This window comes from Canis lupus, chromosome 9, assembly GCF_048164855.1.
Source record: "Canis lupus baileyi chromosome 9, mCanLup2.hap1, whole genome shotgun sequence".
Lineage (NCBI taxonomy): Eukaryota > Metazoa > Chordata > Mammalia > Carnivora > Canidae > Canis > Canis lupus.
The window spans coordinates 41,270,621-41,286,535 of NC_132846.1; the positions used below are offsets into that span (position 1 = coordinate 41,270,621).

At 33.3% G+C, this 15,915-nt stretch overlaps 1 protein-coding gene and 1 pseudogene across 13 annotated transcripts in view; one reads left to right on the forward strand and one right to left on the reverse strand.

The window, feature by feature from the left end:
• FUT8 (fucosyltransferase 8) overlaps positions 1 to 15,915 on the forward strand; it is a 301,142-nt gene that overhangs the window by 136,065 nt on the left and 149,162 nt on the right. The gene's annotated exons all lie outside the window — the stretch shown is intronic.
• On the reverse strand, positions 11,485 to 14,835 carry LOC140639494 (lymphokine-activated killer T-cell-originated protein kinase pseudogene; annotated as a pseudogene).

Here is a 15,915-nt window from a genome sequence, read left to right on the forward strand (position 1 = left end):
TTGCTGTTTCTACCCTATCGTGCTGCCAGTCAAGTATATATTATGTAATACTGGATAATCAGATAAAATGGTAAGGGTATACATTTCATTTGAATTTTTTTTAGTACTACCACTTTTTACCAGTTTTAATCTATTCAGGGCCAAAGGTACTGATGCCAAGGCTAGATTTCTGGACCCATTTGAATGGTACAAATTAATTGCATCAGTAAACACAGCTTGATGTGTTATCTTGAGTTAAGGTGAGTGAGATACTCCTGATAGAAACCTCATAAATGTGATTATTTGTTTGCTCTTCATAATGAGGAAGATTAATTTCTAAGATATTGGCTGGTTTTGGTGAATTTAAATAGAGTATTTTGTCCTTATGCATTCAGGATGCATAGCATTTTAAATTCATATGTGCATATACTGTGACCTTACTGATAAGCAGTGTGAAAGTATGATAGATCACTCTGTAAGTAATGAATGAAAATTGAATTTTATAGTCTTGGTGAGGGCTATATGAAAATTTCCTTTTCTGTCCTCTCCTATCTTCCCCCTCCTCCTCCCCTGCCTTCTTGACTCCCTCTTTTTACTTTCTTCCTCCCTGACTTTATTCTATATTTCAGTTTAGTTGGTTACTTTGTGCTTTTATATAAATAAAGTTGATTTCAACTAGCATTAAAAGGCCATTTTAATTTATGATACTATTTTAATTTGTTTTTTTCTACTTAAATTAATAAACATAATTTTATAAACTTCATTTTTTCCATTTATGGAGACTGGACAGTAAGAAGTATTTTTTAAAAATATTTTATTTATTTATTCATGAGAGACAGAGAGAGAGAGAGAGAGAGAGAGGCAGAGACACAGGCAGAGGGAGAAGCAGGTTCCATGAGGGAGCCCGATATGGGACTTGATCTCGGGTCTCCAGGATCACACCCTGGGCTGAAGGTGGCGCTAAACCGCCGAGCCACCTGGGCTGCCCAGTAAGAAGTGTTTTAAATAAATTATATAACAATATTTAATTTGAAAGTGAATTTAGATCAAATGGGAAGATATTTAAAGTCTTGGGTATATGTTAATCACAAACTGAATTTCTTATGTACAGGGCTTTTAAAACATTTGTACTTTTTTTCCCTTTTTTTTAATTCAAGATTTTATTTATTTATTTGAGACAGAGAGAGTGCATAAGAGAGTGAGAGAGAGCTTGAAGCAGGCACAGGGTTGGAGAGCTAGAGGCAGAAAGAGAGGGAAAAGCAGACTTCCAGTTGAGCAGGCAGCCTGATGCAGGGCTCAGTCCCAGGACCCTGGGATCATGACCTGAACCAAAGGCAGATGCTTAACCAAGGGAGCCACCCAGGTGCCCCCCACCAAAATATTTGTACATTATAATTGATAATTAGCTTTTTTCTAAAAGTTTTGTTTCCCTTTATCAACCTGATGCCTTTAAAATGTAATAGTTATATTTAACCTCTATGATTTTATTTTTCTGTTGAATTTTTCATTTCATTACAATGAGTTACTTCAAGAAGCAGTCTCTAATAATAATTTGGTTTTTACTCTTTCCAGTTAGAAAAGTAAATTCTTCTAAAGATAATAACTCTCTGAAATATAAATTTTACTATAATAATAAATAGTATATATTTATTATGATTTAGGGAATCATTATTTGAATATTTGTGATTATTTCTTTTGTTCTGAAGAAGGTTAGACTAGTAAAATTCAACACAGTTTTTGGTTTGTTAATTATATTACTAGTTATTTGAGTTGATTCTTAATTTTTTTTGAGATATGTACAAAATACAATTTTCACATTACCATTTGGATTGAAGTTGATTATATTTATAGAATAATTACCTTTGAAAAATTTTCATTAAAAGAATGTACAGTGATTTTGCTAAAAAAACCTCTTTCATTGAAACTCAAGATGCGAGCACATAATTTAGCCATTTAATGAATTAGCAGCCTTCAATTATTGAAATTCTCAATTACATTCACAAAATGGAGGTAGTTTAAACTTTCTCTTAAAATGTTTTTCAGCTGCATTGAAGCATAATTTACATCAATAAAATGTACCCATATTAAGTATACAGATAGATGGTTTTTCTCAAATATATACCTTCTTGTAACTAACATTCCCTGTTTTAGTCACCTGATTGCTCTGTGGCACTATGTGTTTGTTTGTTCTAGACTTTCATATTAATGTGTTTTTTTTGTCTCTACTATCTTTAGCCATGCATATTGTTGAGATTCATCCATGTTGTATATATTAATAGTTTTCTCCTTTTTACTGTTGAATAATATCCTTTTATATGAATATATCACAATTTGTTCATCCAGTCATGTGTTGGTAATACTTGGATTTTTTCAAAATTTTGGCACTTACAAATAAAGCAGCTGTGAACATTCTTGTATGTCTTTGTATGACCATATGTCTTCGTTTCTTTTGTAAATACTTAAGAATGGAATGGTTGAGTTATATGGCAAATATATATTTAGCATTTTATGGGTCTGTCAGACTTTTTTTTCTTTTTTCTTTTCTAGAAAAATTTATTTAAAATTGTTGTTACATTTTCTATAAATATATTTCATAGAATACACACATACAGCCATATGGGCCTGGAGTTTTCGTCATGGGAAGATTTATAAATATGAATTTGAATCTTTAATAGTCATGAGGCTATACAGCTATTCAGAATGTCTCTTTCTTCTTGATTGAGCTTTGGTTGTTTCTTTTAAGAAACTTGCCAGTTTCAGGTCTGGCTTTGTATTTGTTGACACAAAGTTGTTTACAATATTCCCTTATCTTTTGTAGCATCTGTAGTGATACCCCCCCCCCCCTGCTTTCTAAAGATTTTATTTGTTAGAGCAAGAGAGAGAGAGCAAGAGCAGGAGGGAGAGGAGGAAGAGGGAAAAGTGGGCTTAATCCCAGGACTCTGGAATCATGACCTGAGGTGAAGGCAGACACTTAACCAACTGAGCCACCTCAGCACCCAGATGCTCTCTTTTCATTCCTAATATTGGCAACTTATGTCTTATTGCCCCCTGCCCCCGATTAGTTCAGCTGAAATATCAATTTTATAGGTCTTTTCAAGGGGCTTGTTTTTGGTCTCATTGATTTTTTTTCTATTGCTTATCTGTTTGATAGTTCATTGATAGAGTTTATATTTTGAATCTTTTACCTATTTCACCAAACTTTGTAGTACTGTCATACCTCTTGAAGAATAATGTAGAAGCTTTAAAACAATCTTTCATTTTTCTGCCTGTCATCTTTCATTATCATTGGCATACACTTTATGACATTGTTATATGTCCCATAATGCTTTATCATTACTTTAGTTTTAAAGAATCAAATCTATTTTAGAAGAAATTAAAATGATATTTCATTTATACTTACCATACATTTAATATGTCTGTTTAAATCCATTGTTTATATTCACTTTTCCATCTACAGTCAGCCAGAAAAGCATCCTTTTACATATATCTTGTAGTGGTATCTGCTGCCAACAAGTTCTTTCAGCTTTTATTTTCCTTTCAGAAAACAAAATGTACTTATTTTGCCTTAAAAAAAAAAAAAACCTTAAAAAAACCTTTTTTATTTTGGAATAATTTTGGAATTACAGAAAATTTGCAAAGAAAGTACAGAGAGTTTCCAATACTCTTGGCCAAGTTTCCCACTTATACAGCTGTGGTAATTTGTCAAAATTAATAAATTAGCAGTGGTACAGTGTTATTAACCAAACTACAGATCATATTGGATTTCACCAGTTTTTCCTCAGTGTCCCTTTCTCTTCTAAGATCCAAATCCAGGATACCATGTTGCATATAGTCATTATGTCTCCTTGGCCTTCTCATATCTTTGGCAATTTCTTAGTTATTTCCTGTTTTTTATGACCTTAATAGTTTTGAAGAGTATGTTTGGGTCAGTTCTGGTTTGTCTGGTATTTTTCTCATTATTAGGATGAAGTTACAGATTTGTGAGTGAATACCATAGAGATGATATGCCCTTCTTCAGTACCATTTAGAATTGTTTCATCACTGTAAGATTTCCCCTGCAGCCCCTTGGTAATCTGCCTCTCCTTGCATTTCTAGTCCTTGGCTACTGCTAATCCATTTTTCATCCTAGTTTTCCATCTTCAATAATGTTAAATAAATGAATAACACAATGTGCAAATTTTGATTCTGGCTTCCTTCATGTAGTAAAATATATTAAAATTTCATCCATTTCATTGAGTGGGTCAGTAGCTCGTTCCTTTTAATTACTGAGCAGTATTCCTTAGTTTTTGACATATCAGAGTTAAATTCATTCATCTGTTAAAGGCCATATCAGTTTTTTTCCCAGTTTTGCCTATTATATATATGTAAAGCTGCTATAAACATTTGAGTATCGATTTTTGGAGAACATAAGCTTTCATTTCTCTTGGGTTGATACCTAGGAGTGGCATTCTTTGGTTAAGCATAGTTTTAACTTTGAGTCCTAAAACTTGTTTAGGAAAAAATAGGAGAAAATACATGTGATCTTAGATTTGGGATTGAATTTTTAGATATAAGACCAAAACAACAATTATGAAAAAAAAGAATAGATCATATTTCATTAAAACATTTAAAGTTTTGCTGGGTGTGGCATTTTTTTTTTAAATAAACATACATTTTCCTTATGACACAACAGCCTTACTTTTTGGTATTTACCAAGTTAAGTGAAGACTTAAGTTCACAGAAAACTGCTTTTATTTTTGAAAATATTTTCACTGGATAGCCGAGTGTAGTTTTGCCTTTTTTTTTTTTAATTTCAGCAATTTTAGAAGATGTTGTTCCATTGCCCACTAGCTTGTACTTTTTTCTAAGAAGCCCCTGAAATTGTTTTTGCCATGTATGTATTTTTCCATGACTATTTTTCCCCTCTAAATTATGATTTTATTTGTATTTTAAAATATGTTACAAATTCTGTGTTTACTTATGACTAGGCTTATTTTTACTGTATATTAAAGTTTGATGACAGGTTTCATTCTGAGAAGTCCTTTTTTCAAGCTGAATTTCAAAATTGGGAAATGCTGGTATATTCTAACTGGCCCTGAGGCTAATGATGTAAATTGCTTTCTTGCTAACGATGATGTATGGCTTTTATTTGAGTCTTATCAATACATGAACAATTTTTGGTTCATGATGATGGATACTATATGGTGATACCCTGTGGGGAAAGCTGTAAAATATCATAATATCTAAAGATAAGTGCTATAAAGTACCTGCTTTAAAATTTTCTTTTCTATCAAATCTTTTCAGATTTTTTTCCTGGATATTTTTCTCTGGATTTTTTTTTAATTGACATATAACATAATATATATAACATACTAGTTTCAGGTGTGCAACATCTTGATTTGATATTTGTATATATTGTGAAATGACTACCACAATAAGTCTAGTTAGCATTTCTCACTGTATTTAGTTATAAAGTTTTTCCTGTGATGAGGGTATTTTTTTTATTACTTTGTCTTCAAGTCCATTGAACTTTTCCTCTGTAGTATCTAATCTTTAATCCTTTCCAGAGAATTTTTAAAACTTTCAGATACTTTTACTTACAGAAATTATTTTTTGTTATAGCTTTTCTTTTTTTAGTGTATTGACTTTTAAATTTAAATTGTAGTGTATATTTTTAGTAATTGTTTTAGTTTCCTTGTCTGCTTTCATCATCTCTGTCTTACGGGTTTGTTTTAGGTTGCTGATTTTCTTTTTGGTTCTGAGTCACAGAAAAACACAGTTTTGGGAGGAAAAAGTAATTCATAATTTATTAAACTGTATTGATCAGCAATTATGTTTTTTTTTCCAATATGGAGCTATTGCAAAAAAAAATTATAATGAATAGACTTGTAAAATGCATTTTGTTCATATGTTAAAACACATCTTAGTATAAATTCCTGCTAGTGGGATTTCTCATCAAAGGTCATGTTTTTACATAAATACTTGATATATAATGCCATATTTTCCTTTGCATAGTATATAAGTATATACATACTTGTATTAGTTAAGTAAGTGGTGAATTATTTTTGAGTTTGGAAGACTATCCTCTTATGAGAGTGGTTCATAGCAGAACAACTCTTTGTTCTGACTCTTAGTTAGTTCTATAGAATATTGTTATATACTTATCTTTTGCCCTTAGCATTAAAGGGAAACCACTTGAATGTGATTCTTGGAAACATCATTTGCACATAGTCAGATGCTAAAGGAAGTGGCTATTGGTCATTTTCTTATTTGTCAGATAATAAGAACAGTCAATTTGACATGTTATAAATGGTACTGCAATTGTTGTTTTTCACAGAGTGATTAGTTCTGTCTTTAGGAAATTAATTAGGTGGTATAGTTTATATTCAGCTTCTCACTGTATCACTTAGTATGTTAGTTGCTTCAAGAAGAGGCTTTTCTGAAGTTGTTTCTGTGGAATTACTTCCCTTTGCAATTAGAATCCAATAGAATGTTACCTCTTGAGGGCAGAGCTTCTCATGGTCTTAGTCACTGCTACCACTCCAGGGCCTAGGACAGTGTCTTTTATATGATTGGGACTTATTAAGTATTTTTTGAATGAACAAATGATTGAATCATGGTACTTTATAGCATTAGGTAAAGTATATGGTAGATTTGTTCCAGATGTTCTCTATTACAAATGTTGATTAGAACCATGCTATATATTTTAAAATAAATAGAGCACAATGTATAAACAGCTACACTGAGTGAAGTAACTTATTTAAAGTTAAACTTCTTATTGGTGGCACAGGAGAGTATGTAAAAAATGACCATCATAATGGACAAAGACCTTTGCTCATGCCATCTCTCAGATGCACTCCCTTTTCTACTGCAACTGTGAAACTTTCCCCGTCTTCTCAAGATACTAAATTCTCTCTCAGAAATCCCAGAATAGTCATCTATATCATATATCTTATGTTCATCCTTTCTGTTTTGTATTTTGAATCACGCTTTTGTTTTTGTTCATTTTATCTCCACTATTGGATTTTTTATACTTATTTTCTAAATCATTTGTTGTTCTGGGGCAATATTGATACTTAATGAGATGATGGAAGTGTTCTATATCTGTACCATTCATAATGGTAGCCATAGGCAGAAGTGGCTATTGAACAATAAAAATGTTGGTACTGTGACTGAGGACAAATTTTTACTTTTAATTCTAGTTTAAGTAGTTGCATACGGCTAGTGACTATTGAAGCAGATAGTGCAGTTCTAGGGCTTACAGTATACATTTTTGAGCTATCAGTCTAATGTACTATAAGAACTTTACTACAGTGTACTTCCATTTTTTCCCTCCTCTCCTTCTGTGTTTAGTCATATTTTCTACAGACTCATAAACCTAGTGATACGTTATTGCTCTTTTTGAGTTAGACATTAAGTTAGGGAAAATATGTTTTTATTTTCTTTAGATTTTACCACTTCCAGTGCTGTTTATTTCTTTGTGTAGATCCAAATTTCTGTGTGGCATCATACTTCTCCTATGTGAAGGACTTCATTTACTCTTTTTTTTTTGTAGTGCAGTTTTGCTGGCACAAAGTATTTTTCAGCCTCACCCCACCCCCAGAAACAACTATTCTTGAAAGATATTTTCACTAGTTATAAGTTGTGAACCATGCTATAAAATTATCTCCACTTCCATCTCTCCATTCCCCCGCCCCCACCCCCCGCAGTACTTTAAAGATGTTGCTCTGTGGTCTTCTGGCTGACTTGTTTCTGATAAGAATTATGTTCTCATTCTTTGTCAGTATGTAATTTTTCCCCAGCTACCTGCAAGATTTTCTCTTTGTTTTTCAGCAGCTTTACCTACATTTTAAATTTACCTTTCCAGCAGTTCTCTGCATTTCTTGGATTTGTGATTTATTGTTCATTGATTTTAGAAAATTCTCAGCTAACATGTTTTAAAATATATTTTTTGCCTTATTTTCTCTCCTCTCTTTCTGTAACTCCAATTATATATGTGTTAGATCATTTGATAATCAATCCTCTCACAGATTTCGAGTTCCTTCTCTTTTTTTCCAGTCTTTTTTTTTCTCTTTGAGTTTTATTTTGATAATCTGGCAGCCTTCTATCATGTTCACTGATCAATTTTCACTTTTATCTAGTTTTCTGGTAAGCCTGTTGAAGGTCCTCTGGTCTTTTTTTTGTTAATTTGGTATTTTATCTGCTGAATCCTCCATCTGTTCACGTGTGTTGTCCACATTCAATATATTGGTTATAATTATTCTGAATTTTCTGTCTGATAGGTCTAACATCCAGTTTATTTATGGGTCTGGCTCTGGTGTTTGTTTTATCTCTTGAAAACGGTTTGTCATATCTTGCTTTTTTTTTTTTTTTTTATGTGTTTCAGGATTTTTGTTGCATGCCAGACATTATAATTACAGAGTAGTAAAGACTGAGGTGAATAGTATTTATGCTCAGAAATGGGTACCTTTCTTTTTTGAGGCTATTTGTTTATGTATGAATGGGAATTGAGTCATTATGTTCAGTGATTGAATTGGGTTTGTTTTGTTGTTGTTTTTACAAGTTGCTACCTTCATTGAGTCAGAGACTTAAAATTCTTAGAGTAGTGGAATACTGCTACCTCATTTTTAGTGTGGGGCCTGGAGTGCTAAGATTACTCAGTATTCTAGTCTGTCCTTAGCGTTTACCATGTCTTTGGATGGCTGCATCACAAGATGATCTGTCTCAATATTCTTTATATTTTTGATTAGTTGATGGAGAGTGTGAAGTTTATTTTGTTGTCTTTCTCAAAAGAATGTTGAGTTTTGTTTGAATAGGCATGTAATTTACTTTTTGATCACCTTGATCCTTTTGTAGCTTGTTTTTAATTTTGTTATAGTTTTTGTTAGCCTCATCTTAATTCTGTGGCTGGAGTCATTAAACTTTGGCTCATGAGCTAAATCTGGTCCATAGCCTGTTTTTGTATAGTTTTTGAGTGAAGAATGGGATTTTACATTCTTAAAAGGCTATAAAGAAACAAAAATAAAAAATATGTGATAGAAATTATGTGTCCCACTAACTTATGATATTTATTATCCTGCTTTTTAGAGAAATTTTTCTGATCCCTGCTCTAGGGCTTACTTAACCCTAACTTCTAAGGTGTTTTATTTCTTGCCTTTCTACTGAATGCACCAGGTTTTCTTTGCGGCATTTTCATTGTTTTTGGTTGGAACTCATAGATTTTCCCCTTCAAACAGTCTCTGAGAGATAGTTACTTTTCAGTTAGCTCGTATTTTTCTTTTCTTGATAATTGTTCTTTGGCAGCCTCATGAAATCTTATGCACGCAGAGCTTAGTATCCAGCCAAAGACTAAAGGTTCACCTATGCACATTTTTAGATCGTTTTCACTGGGCAGCACCCTCCTCTTTAATATGCTAACTTGTAGATTCTCGCTCCCTTAAACTTCTTAGACTTTATCTTTTCACTTTAGGAAGACAGCTGTGCTTTGCATGGGTCCTCCACTTTTGTGTGGGTATTCAGTAAATTTTAGGCAAAAGACTGGAGTGATTATAGGACTTACCTTTGATTGTTTACCTTATCTCAGGCATCACAGTCTTGTCTGGCTATTGCCCGATCTCTGAAAACAGGTTTTCTAAATACTTAAGTTTTCTAGCCTAGTTAAATAAATAAGATTGTAATTATTAGTTTAATGCTATATTGGAAGTCTAAAGGCATTTATCGAATTTCTTATTTGCTCTAAATTGAGTTTAATTTTTATAAAATTTTATAAAAAAATTTTATAATTGAGTAAAATTTTATAAAAAGTATTTGTAAGATATGTTAGCAGGATGCATAAGAAAGTATGATTAAGATTCAATTCTGTCTGGCATTTGAATGCCTGCTCTGTGCCTTAGACTTTGTACAACTTGCTGGGGACAGAAAGAATAACACATGAACTGAAGACCAGGCACTCAGCCCTAGTAGGAAGTAGGCATGTATACTAATTATCTATTGTTATATAACAAATCACCTTAAGACTAAGTGATTTAAGACAGTTACTATCTATCTGTTGGTCAAGAATCTGGGCATGGCTTAGCTAGATCTTCTGGCTGTGGTCTTTCAAAAGCCTGAGATCAAAATGTGGACCAAGCTTCAGTCACATTAAGGCTTGACTGGTACAGAATCCATTTCTAAGCTTAATTACATGGTTGTTGACAGATTCGGTTCCATTTCACAGGGGTTTTTTTTTTTTTTTTTCTTTTCTTTTTTTTTTAATAAATTTATTTTTTATTGGTGTTCAATTGTCAACATACAGAATAACACCCAGTGCTCAACCCGTCAAGTGCCCACCTCAGTGCCCACCACCCAGTCACCCTCACCCCCCGCCCACCTCCCCTCCCACCACCCCTAGTTCGTTTCCCAGAATTAGGAGTCTTTCATGTTCTGTCTCTCTTTCTGATATTTCCCACTTATTTTTTCTCCTTTCCCCTTTATTCCCTTTCACTATTTTTTATATTCCCCAAATGAATGAGACCATATAATGTTTGTCCTTCTCTGATTGACTTATTTCACTCAGCATAATACCCTCCAGTTCCATCCACATCGAAGCAAATGGTGGGTATTTGTCGTGTCTAATGGCTGAGTAATATTCCATTGTATACATAAACCACATCTTCTTTATCCACTCATCTTTTGATGGACACCGAGGCTCCTTCCACAGTTTGGCTATTGTGGATATTGCTGCTATAAACATCGGGGTGCAGGTGTCCCAGTGTTTCATTGCATCTGTATCTTTGGGGTAAATCCCCAGCAGTGCAATTGCTGGGTCGTAGGGCAGATCTATTTTTAACTCTTTGAGGAACCTCCACACAGTTTTCCAGAGTGGCTGCACCAGTTCACATTCCCAACATTGCAAGAGGGTTCCCTTTTCTCTACATTCTCTCCAACATTTGTGGTTTCCTGCCTTGTTAATTTTCCCCATTCTCACTGGTGTGAGGTGGTATCTCATTGTGGTTTTGATTTGTATTTCTCTGATGGCAAGTGATGCGGAGCATTTTCTCATGTGCTTGTTGGCCATTGTCTATGTCTTCCTCTGTGAGATTTCTGTTCGTGTCTTTTGCCCATTTCATGATTGGATTGTTTCTTTTTTTTTTTTTTTTTTTTTCTGGTAACTGAAGTCTCCTTTATTCTATATCATCCTACTAGGATTTTATTTTTATGCCAGAACTACAAAATGCTTAAGATATAGATTACTAAATAAAAAAAATATTTCAAAACAGAAAATACATCTAATAAAGCAAAAGCCAAAGACCTGGGGAGAATGGAGAGAGCAAGATAAGCCTTAACCAAAAACATCTAAATACCCAGGAAGCTAGTCTTGTGAGCCATATTCTCTCAGCTTCTGGTGACCATATTTCATAATAAGCACATCAGCCAAAAAAGGCCAGGAAAAAGTTAAATGGCTTAAAAGATAAGCAAACATAGACTTCTTTTTGTATGGCACAAAGTGCTAATTTCAATAAATCCATTAAAATAATATTTGAGAAACAGTAAAAGTGATGGTCACTCGATCCAAATTAACGTTATGCATAGAGTTTATAGCATTGTATTACTGCTAGTGTTTTATATATATATATATAAACGTTCAAATACATAAGTAGCTAGTTTCCTGAACTTAATAGAAAACCTATAATCTCAAAAAAAAAAAAAAAAGAAAACCTATAATCTCAAATGCTTATCATCAGAAGCATATTAACAAATACAACTGTTTAAATGTTAACTAGGCGCTGTGGTCCTAAAGTGGGTCACTTCCAAAAAGTCTAATAATTACAGCTTATCATAGTAACTCTATAGTGTATTAGAGTAAACAGAACAGTTCTATACATGAGCCACATGTAAAGGCAGTAGTCATGAATATGCGGGGATCACTGGACATCTATTTCCAAAGCTTCCACGATGTGTGCGGCAGAAGGACGATCTTTAGAATCTTCGTTAGTGCATACAGAGAAAAGTTCAATTACTTTCTGGTACGTTTCATCCAGTTCTTCCATATTAAGAGATGGCCTCCTCCCCAAAGCTGCATAGTATGCTTCATCATCAAAGTCGCTTTCATCAAAAGTTTTATCTTTATCATCATCATTATCTGGAAGATTAATGTGTGGAATAGACAAAGTCATCATTTCCCACAGAGTCAGGCCAAAGGCAAATATGTCTGCCTTGTCAGTAATAATGCCATTCTCTTCCAAAGCTTCCTTGGGTTTCCAAGGCTCGGTGCCAATGTAACAGGCCTCAGGATCAGTCACAGTCATATTTTCATCAAGTGGCAGGGAGACTCCTACATCACAGATTTTAATTGTTTCAAAATCACCTTTAATTACAATATTTGAAGACTTTATGTCTCCATGAAGCAGTTTCTTTTCTTGGTGTAGATACTTTAACCCTCTTGCCATGTTCAAAGCAACCTTTAAAATTATGGCTGCTGGAAAAGGATCTTGGCTGTCTTTATTTCATTCTTCTATTAAGTCATTTAGAGACTTTTCACCTCCATATTCCATAGCAAGACATAGACTACCATCACTGGCTTCAGTGAAGGCACGATAACCTACAATGTTTGGGTGATGGAGGTTTTTCAAAATCTTAGCTTCATCTATTAATCTCTTTTGATACATACTTTGGTAATGATCATTACATTTAGGGTTAATCTTTTCCACAGCCCAAGGAGAATGAAACAAACCTCTTGGAGATCTTTTCATAAGGTACACATTTACCCCAGTACCAAAGCCAAGCTTCTGCATAAATGGAGAGGCAGGAATATTTATACATGAAGTTGAACATAATGCAGATTTCTTTTTTTTCTGATAATTTGCTTGGTGTCTTGAAATTATTGATTTCTTCCGTTGTAATAAACACTTGGAGCCACGCCGGGGAGGAGAGGTCTCGGCCAAGCCGGTCTTGAAATCTGATCCCGAGCCCTCCCCCCCCCCCCCACCACCACCACCCGCCAACCCACCAACTCACCAACTCCGGATTGTTTGTTTCTTTGCTGTTGAGTTTAATAAATTCTTTATAGATCTTAGAAACTAGCCCTTTATCTGATACTTCATTTGCAAATATCTTCTCCCATTCTGTAGGTTGTCTTTTAGTTTTGTTGACTGTATCCTTTGCTGTGCAAAAGCTTCTTATCTTGATGAAGTCCCAGTAGTTCATGAGTCTTTTCATATGGCAGCATCAAAGTAACAAGAACATGTGAGCAAGATAGAAGTATCAGTCTTTTGTAACCTTATCTCAGAAGTGAAATCATATCACTTTTTCTGTATTCTATTTAAGAAGCAAGTCAACTAGGTCCAGCCCACACTCAGGAGGAATAGATTCCACAGGGCATGAGTATAGGACACAGGGATCATTGGTAGTCATTTTAGAAACTGCCTATAATAATACATAGTGTATAAATTAACAAAATATTATAAATGGGTCTATAAAATAACATACCAACATTAATATATGTAGTATAGTAACAGTTTGCTAGTAGTATGCTAACTGCTTCCCACACATTTTATCTAAGCTTCTTCAGTATCCCATGGGAGAAGTAGTATGCATTATATCTATTTAATAGATAAAGAAATTGAACTTCAGTGAGATTACCTTGCTGTGACGTAGCAGAACAAAGTCTCTAGTCCAGGCTTTGCCTATTTTACTACCAATATATTTAATTTCCATATCTTATCAGCATTAAAATACTATTACCTTTTATTGAGCACATCTCATATGCCAAGCATTATAGTAAGAACATATATATTAACATCATTTCAGCCTCACAGTAACTTTATTAAAGTTCTCAGTTTTACTGATTATATACTTCAGCTTTCAGATTAAAGGAATTACTTTGAAAAATTACATACATTTTTTTGTTTCAGAGAATTAAGCAAATATGACCCAAAGAATCTCTGTAAACATCCCCCAGAATCATTTAAATACCTACTACCTTAAAAAAAAAAAGTAGTATCATTAAATAAATTTGTGGAAGGAAGTCTGACATATTTCAGTCCATTTAATATTCTGCAAATATATGTGTGTGTGTGTGTATATATATACACATTATTATTCACATTTAATATTCTTCAAATATATGTGTGTATATATATACATATTATTATATATATGATATAATATGTGTGTATATATATATATTCTGCAGATGAAAGGTGGTATGTGAATCTTAGGAATGAATTTATCAAAACTTTAAAGGAAACAACCCACTCCTAGAAGAAATCTCAGCAAACACTACTATATAAATTTTAGTTAGAAATTCACTCATGTAGTTAATGTTGAAATATTTTTACTAATAAATTTGAAATATTTTCACTAATTCTTTCACAAATAAATAGAGTGGCTTTCATATCAAGATCTATACATACTTTCTTCAGTCATCCCATTGTCTTTGCAAAATGAATCTTTTAGGTGAGGAAAATAAGACAAAGTAGTGAGAAATTATTTTCTCATTTTGAAAGGTAACCATAAGTTGATGTTATAGCCTTTTAGACCATTTTATTTTGATTATTTGGGGGTGTTTTATAAGGTATATGTTGACAATAGTAAAGCCTAAAGCTTATAAATGACTTATTTTTGAACTGTTTTCCTCATGGTACAGTACTGCTTTACTTTATACATTCAGATTTGCTTTCTTAAGGGGGGCATAAAATGCATTTGAAGTTGATGTGCATGAATTGCATCATATGTCATACTAGCATATACCATGTATGACATCCTTCACTCATTCATTCACTTATTTATTAAAAAATTTTGTTAGTATCTACAAGTGCCGAACACTGCTCTAAGTACTTGGGATACATCAGTAAACAAAATAGATAAAAATCATGGAGTTTACATTTTGACAGACATCGTTCAAACAATAGGCTGGTGCTATTAATTAAGAAAATGGCCTTGTTTTGCTCCTATGATAATTTTTAATGCATTCTTACAATTCATGTAATATGTAGTAATTTAATATTTTGATATTTAATATTTTGGTTATTTTTGATGGTAGTTTATAAGAATTTAAAGTATTTTGTATAACAAAATTTATGTTTCTATAGCCTTTTGTTTCTATTTGAGTTATACTTTTGCTGGCTTTGAGTATTATAATTTTTATTGTAATTTTAATAAAATGTTATAGCACATCTTTTTATTACTTATTATTTAAATGATTCTTGTAAGAAAGCTATGTTTTGTTTATCACCGTTATATTTTTTAAGTTAACTTTTGCTATGAAGGGAAAGATTAGAACATTTAATACCTTGAGGCACCTGGGTGACTCAGTCCATTTGTATCTGGCTCTTGGTTTCAGGTCAGGTCATGATCTCAGGATCATGAGATCAAGCCTTGCATAGCTTTGTGCTCAGCATAAATTCTGCTTGGGATTCTTTCCTTCTCCCTCATGGCACCCCCCTCCACTCAATTGTGTGCACTCTCTCGCTCTCTAAAATAAATAAAATATTTTTAAAAATGTAACATCTTACTGGTATAGCTTGGACTATATTATAGGTTCAGCATATGTTAAAACAGCAATTTATATTGTTGTATATGTTGTCACAAACAGTATTATTAACTCAAATGTTAATGGGTAGCTTCTTTTGTTAACTTACTGAATTAAATCCATCCTTAGGGCATAAGAGTAGATTTGTTTTTTTAATTTGCTTTTTAACCAGGAAGCCCTGAATATCTGCATTGTTTCTGCATATGAAAAGTAGACTCCTAACTCTGGGAAGCGAACACAAGGGGTGATGGAAGGGGAGGTGGGCGGGGGGTTGGGGTGACTGAGTGACTGGCACTGAGGAGGGCACTTGACAGGATGAGCACTGGGTAATATGCTATACGTTGGCAAATTGAACTCCAATTAAAGCAAAATAAAGTAGACATCTTATGACTGATCTTTGGCCTGAGATGTTGAGTAGTCCTTAATTATTCTTATGTTTTAGTGAA